The following is a 7502-nucleotide window of genomic DNA, read 5'->3' as shown; positions in this document are numbered from 1 at the left end:
AAAACAAGTGGATTTTTAGGTGGAGTTTTTGACCAAAACAGGGCTCTCCGGAGCTCATCTGAATCAGAGCTGTGGTGGAAGTTTCCTCATCTTTAAGCTTGTTTGTCTCAGTTTGTTGCTCCGAAAAAGGTATGCTCCTCATTTCTTTATTATTGTTGTCCTTGTTTCAGCTTTAGCTTACTATTTAGTAGTTATTTTTGGCTAATGTTTCCATGAACAGTTTCCATGTTTCTTCAACTCTGGCTCACTATTTTTAGAATAGGCGTGTTTGCGATTGTACATGCTCGTCTCTGTTTGTTTTTATTCGAATATGATTTGAATCTATGTATTTGTTTTCTAGGTGCTTGATTCTTAAAATTGATTATGTCTTTGAATTTTCTTTTTGCGGTTTAATTCCTAAAGCGGATTTTCTCAAATAACACCGTAGCTTCTTGATTTTCTCTTTATGTGATGTGTTTTTATTTGGTAAAAGTCCCTAGATTCTCAAAGGATTTAAGTCTCAGTTTTCAGAAGGTGGGTCGTGTTTTGTGTCATGAATACATGGGAAATCTCAAATTATAAAAAAAAAATAGTGTCCTTGCATTATAATTTCTTTGTGCTAGTTGAATGGATTATTTTTAAAGCTATGTTTGTTGGTTGCCTTAGTTCTAGACTAGTATTTAATCTGTTTTCAAGATTATCTGTATGTGCTTAATTTTGTTTTTTTAGTTAATTAAATGAATATTTATCTAAGTTGGGTTGCTTTCCTCAATTTATTATGTAGTTGTAGACCATGTGCTCATTTATGATAATATTCCATATTAATTAGTTTATGTTTTGTTGAATGTGTAATCTCTGTCAGTTGATGTAACTTGACATGTGACTTTGATATGGCGCCACCATGTGACTTAGTTTTATTAAATAATGTGTCTTGTGAATACTCATTCTCGATAAAATGTAGTAAATTTTATTAATTAGCTTGCTTGTTTAGTCAATGATACCTTGTTTTGTCTTGTATCTTAGATTTTAACCTTAGCTTACACTCAATTGATGCCTCATTTGATTATTGTTTATAAAAATTCTAATTTCTTATCATCATTTTTATTGCATGTGAAATCTCCCTGAGTTCCATATGAACTCCTATTTCCTTCCCCCTGCATTTCGAGAGAGCCATAATGGCTCGTATTTTTTTTAGGTCAGCCAGTCAATGGAATTGAAGGACAGTTCCCCAGAGTTGATATACAGGTTTCAGAACAGAAAGAAGAGTCTGTATACATGATATACAACAGTACATACGTGAGATATGCATCAATATACAGTGATATACATTCATCGTATACAATGTATAATTGCAGCAAAAAGAGGCCAAAAAACCCTAAATTCCAACAAATTATATTTTGTTTTTTGGCCAAAGGCCCATATTTTATTTGGTTATTATTTTGTTAGACTAGGACAGGTGCAAGTGACTCAAATGGGCCAAAGGCCCAAAGCGAGATTAGGCCCAGTACTGTCCCAGGCGGACAAATCCAGACTTGGGCCCAAACCTTTCTTTCCCTAATCTATATAACAGTTATTATGTGTTTAATTGTTAAAATTGATTTTATGGTTTCAAAAAATTCAACTCCCCAAAGGGCGCCCATTTTGAATGAATTGCTTAAAATTAAGTAAAGTATTTATTTCCTACTTGACTTTAAAAATTAAATTTGCAAAAACTATTTTACTTAGATAATATCTTAATATTTCCCTTCCTTTTAAGAATGATTTTAAGTTCTAAGATCGTTAATGTTAAATTATAGTTAAGTTGTTTATTTTCTTAAAACATTTAGTAAATAGTTAATTACTGGATAACCACATGTTAGCGGGTATTTCGGGTGCTTTCAAACCCTTCCCGAAATGTTAATGTGAACCTCGAACCCCCTTTAATAATTTCATTAGACTTTTGTTTTAATGTTTTGAAAAAATAGTTTTCTTGATTTTTCTTTAAAAATTAAGTGGCGAATCTTAAAAACCCGTCGTTTCTCCTTTTTAAATAAAACACACGCTCAGATGAGAATTTTGTTAGTGCGGTTAGCTCTAAAATGTCGAGTTTCGTCTAGATTGACCCTTCGTTCGTGTCCTGAGGCTTCCGAGCTAATTCTGAGCCCCTTTGTGGATTTTGACTTAAAATGGTGGTTGGGTGTGGGTCCCACTTTTTGTCAAGATGACCTCGTATGGAACTTTCAACTGCTCCATTAAGTGCAGTATATCACTTTGGTATGGTTGTATATCTCGTTTGCATGTGCGGAGCTCCGAACAAGTTAAGAACAACTCGTTCGAGTTTTTAAGTTTCCAAAAAAGAAGTTGAAATCTGGTGCTTATATAGCAGAAATATCAGCTCATTTTGGAAACTTCAAAATCCCATATCTCTCTCATTTCTTGGCCAAATGAGGTGATTCAAAGTGTGGAAGCTTCATTTTATTGGTGGCTTCTTTATAGAGTGATTGGAATTTTTTGGGTGCACATCATTCGAGGTAAAATCATGATAAACCTAACTGTTGTAGGCCATTTCGAGTTCTTGATTTTGACTATATTGATTCGGTGATATCTTGTTCATTTTAGCTCGATTTTGGATGATTCAAAGTCTAACGTGTCAGGAATTATCGAGGCTACATCGTGGAGTGTTCAAGGAGTGCTGGAAATCCTTCAATTTTGGTAAATTTTGAGTTTTACCTGCTGCATTTTTTAAAATTGACTAAAGTGTGATTTATTTGCATGTTGGGTTTTCGCTGCGTTTCGAGCCCTAAATTGTGTTCTATTTTGGAACAAAAATTTGGGGTACTATTTTGGGTCTGTTGGTGGAGTTAAATCCAGAAAATCCAGTGCGGGTCCAATGATTTTCGTTTCGACTCCAAAATTGACCAATATTTTGTTGTTGTGATTTTGGTGTCTAAATGATCGTATTGATGTTGTGATCCTATTTTTGATAGTGTGGTAGCTCTCAAAGACCGTTTGAAAAGGAAAAGCTTTGACGAAGTGATTTGGAGTGTGCGTGGTCGGCCTAAAGGTAGGACAACTTCCTTTTTATCTAGATTGATCCTGAATGTGTGAACTCATGTTGATTAGTGTGAATTGGGGGCGGGGACCAAATATTCTTACCTCTCTTCTTAGTTACCATATTTTTAGGTTTGATCAACATAATTTCGAGCAAAGTACATTGCTAGTTGGGTGGTTTGGATTTGTGTGTGCTATGTCCAGCCTTAGCCTACTTGAATTTACTTTCTTTCTGATGTATGTCCAACCTTAGCTTAGGATAGACCAGTGTTGCCTTAGACTCTCAAACTTTGATGTTTAGTGTTGTCTCCGACGTCGTTTTGGACTGACTAGATCCTTGTAGACTAGAATAGCAGACTTGAGTTTGATAGTATAAGCGTTAGTTTAAGCAACACATGTTTTTTTAATGCTTCTCTAACTTATGGCTCCACCTCCTAAAGTAAACACATATTCTGAAGTTGATTTTAGAATATTTATCTGATTGGAAGTCTGAGTCTATATACCCAATAGGCATAAGATCATCTGAGTTGAAAAATAATATATAAACACTAGTCATTTTTCAGGTACTTGATTATATGTTTTACAATAGTCCAATGTTCTTTCCCAAGATTGGACTGGAATCTGCTGAGCATGCCTACGGCAAAACAGATGTCAGGGCTACCACCTTCATTCTATCTATCTCATCAGCCGTTTTAGGTGAATGATCCTTCGATAGGGAAATTCAATGTCTAAAAGGGAGAAATCCCCTTTTTGAATTTTGCATGCTAAACCTTGCAAAGAATTGTGTCAATATAAAGTGCTTGAGATAAGCCTAACATCCTTTGTTTGCGATCTCACATGAGCTTGATCCCAAGGATATGAACCGCTTCACCCAAGTCTTTCATATCAAAACGTGAGGACAATCACTCTTTGACTGAACTCAACATGCTCACATTATTTCCTATGAGTAAGATATCATCTACGTACAGAATCAGAAATGCCACTTTATCTCCATCCCATTTTTTACAAATGAATGACTCATTTTCACATTGATCAAAACCAAAAGTATTAATTGAAGTGTCAAAACAAGTGTTCCATGCCATAGATGCTTGTTTCAATCCATAAATGGATTTTCTTAGTTTACACAACATGTGTTCATTTCCGCTTTTCATGAAACCCTCTGGTTGTGCCATATAAATGCACGCATCAAGACTCCCATTAAGAAAAGTTGTCTTGACATCCATTTGCCAAATTTCATAATCATAATGGGCAATAATGGATAAGAGAATCATTATGGATTTAAGCATGGCTACCGGCGAAAAAGTTTCCTTATAATCAATCCATTCTTTTTTAGTAAACCCCTTCGCAACAAGCCTAGCCTTAAAAGCTTGCACTTTACCATCCACTCCTCTCTTTTTCTTATAGATCCATCTACAGCCAATTGGTTTGACTCTTGCAGGTGGTTCTACAAGATCCCATACTTGATTTGAGTACATGGACTCCATTTCAGATTTCATAGCAGTAATCCACATTTCAACATCTTCGTCATGTAGTGCTTCGGCGTAATTAAGAGATTCTGTTTTAGGCTCCTCAGGGATACTATCGTATGATTTTCCCAAAAGTGCAAACTGTATAAGTTTTCTAATAATTCTTCCACTACGACACTAGTCACTATAGTATCCGCTACTTCTGGAACCAAATTATGAACACCATGAACTTCTTCATCCACAAGTACAAGTTTTTGGACATTACTCCCACTACTTTGAGGTACAAGTACTTGTGCAACTTCTTGTATATCGGCATTTTTCCCACTACTTGACCCCAGTGGTATGCCAATAACAGTTTGGGGAATTCATTCTTGTAGTTCATTATTCGTTATTCTATTGTTTAATTCCTCTAAAACAAGTTTACTTCTAGGAATATGGTTCATTAAATAATCCTCTTCTAGAAAATTGGCATTTGTCGAAACAATTACCTTTTGCTCTTTAGGACAGTAAAATAGACCACCATTTGTTCATTTTGGGTATCCAATAAAATTGCACACTTCAGTTCTAGATTCCAATTTATCAGTTTTTCCTTTAAGCATGTGTGCTGGACATCCCCAACTCGAATATGTCGTAGACTAGGCTTACGCCCACTCCACAATTCAATTGAGGTTGAAGATACTGATTTTGAAGGAACTATATTTAGAACATAGTTGGTTGTTTCTAGTGTATACCCCCTAAAAGAAGAAGACAAATCTTAATAACTTAACATTGATCGAACCATATCCATAAGAGTTCTATTTCTTCTTTCTGCTACACCATTTTGTTGTGGTGTTCCTGGAGCAGAATATTGAGAGGTAATTCTCGATTCTGACAATTATTTTATGAATTCTGAAGAAAGGTACTCACCACCACGATCAGATCGTAATGTTTGGATATATTTATTATGCCTTTTTTTCGTTTCATCTTAAATTCTCTGAATTTTTCAAAGCATTCAGATTTACAGTGCAACAATTAAATATATCTGTACTTTGAGTAATCATCTGTGAAAGTCACAAAATACTCAAAACTACCCCTTGCTTGTATATTCATTGGACCACACAAGTCATAATGAATTAGTTCTAACTTATCTCTGGCTCTATTTCCTTTGGAAGGAAAGGGTCTCTTGGTCATTTTTCTTTTTAAACAGGATTCACAGCTTGGAAGTGCCTCCACTTTCAATGAACTCAAAGGTCCATCAGAAACCAACCGTGAATCCAACTTAAATTAATATGACCTAGACGTAAGTGCCATAAATAATTTTTTCTCAATTCTGAAATACGTTTTCTTTTAAGTGATCTATCAACGTTATTTAGTTTTGTTTGTTGTAGCATATTGTGAGAAACATCAAAGACAAAAAGATCATGTATTCCAGGAGAATTATAAATAAAACATTTATTAAAGTTAATAACAACGCAGTTATTAGCAAAATAAACATTATAGCCAACATCTATCAATTCGATAACAGAAATCAAATTCCTCCTAATAGAAGGTACAAACAAAACGTCTTTCAAAAGCAGAATTCTAGAATCACTAAACGAAAATGAAATATTCCCTAAAGCTAAGGCTAGTGCTGGATCTCTGTTTGCTTGAAACACACAAACCTCATTCACACTTAGCTGTCGCGTTTCCTGAAACCCTGCAAAAGAAGTGCAGACATGATTAGTGGCTCCCGAATCTATAGCCCATAGTTGGGTAGAAACAACCACTAAAATAATTTCAACGACATTTAAATAAGAACTACCTTGTTTTTTCACCTTGGTTAGGTAGCCAGGGCATTGCTTCTTGTGGTAATCAGGTTGCTTGCAGTGATAGCACTTGCCTTTCGGCTTAGCTACACCACCATTAGCACCATGTGCAACTCTAGGGACCTGAACCTTTCGGGGGTTCTTATTTTTCTAACCGCCTCTTGGATTAGAAGACGAAGGTTTGTCAACCATAGATTCCGTAAGGGGAGCTTGTTGCTTGATTATAGTCTCAGCCGCTTGTAGCTCATTTAGCAACTTTGCAAGGGAAAAATCCATTTTGTTCATGTTGTAGTTCAAGCGAAATTGCTAAAAGCTTTCAGACAGAGTCTGTAGGACCATCTCAACTTGATATTCCTTGTCAATCACAACACCAAGTATCTCCAGCTTGTTCAAAAGACTCATCATCTTAAGAACGTGGTCCCTAACTGATGAACCTTCAGACATCTGAGTGTTTAAGACGGCCTTCATGGATGTCTATTTTGAAGCACGATTTTGCTCTCCGAATATCTCTTTGAGAGATTCACGCATATCAAAGGCAGAAGTCATAGATTGATGTTGATGTTGCAAGACATTCGCTATAGAAGCAAGAATGTAGCACTTTGCCATCTCATCAGCCTTGACCCACATATCATAAGCGCTTACCCGATCATCAGGTGCATTTTCAGGTTTCTCAGGGCACTCTTCAACTAGCACATACTTATAACCTTTAGCAGTAAGTACAATATCCAAATTTCGTTTCCAATCCACATAATTTAGGCCCTCTAACTTATTTTGATTCAAGATGGAGGTTAAAAGAGTAAAAGATGCCATTATTAATCTGAGATATGTTTAAAAAAATCATTAAACATGCATTAAAATATAAACAAAACACATAGAACCTAAATATTCATGCACATGATCAGTTAGATTCGTTAGGGAAACTTAACTTTTCAAGCAAATATATGAGTTATGCTAGATATTACCACATAAATTAGATAGAACTAACTCAGTTAGAGAGTAAACTGTTATTTTAATTAGGTAAATATCATTAATAAATCTCTGTACTATGAACGAACATGTAACTCAGTTGGAGAGTTAATATAAGTAATAAAAAATGGGGATTAAAACCACAATATTTATTATATGAATTTTATCTGATGTGGAAGAAGACCTATGTCAACCTGTAAACTCATATATATACTATTATTTTTCAATAAAAACCATAAGAAATGAATCCTAATATCACCGGAATTAAAAAAAATAA

At 35.1% G+C, this 7502-nt stretch overlaps 1 pseudogene; it reads right to left on the bottom strand.

Moving 5' to 3' along the window:
• Nucleotides 1-6409: 6409 nt before the first annotated feature.
• On the bottom strand, nt 6410-7069 carry LOC125861635 (uncharacterized; annotated as a pseudogene).
• Between the last annotated feature and the right edge of the window lie 433 nt (nt 7070-7502).

The sequence above is a fragment of the Solanum stenotomum genome, chromosome 1 (genome assembly GCF_019186545.1).
Source record: "Solanum stenotomum isolate F172 chromosome 1, ASM1918654v1, whole genome shotgun sequence".
NCBI classification, from domain to species: Eukaryota; Viridiplantae; Streptophyta; class Magnoliopsida; order Solanales; family Solanaceae; genus Solanum; species Solanum stenotomum.
The sequence above is the reverse complement of the archived record's forward strand: the minus strand, read 5'-3'. Positions and strand labels throughout refer to the sequence as shown.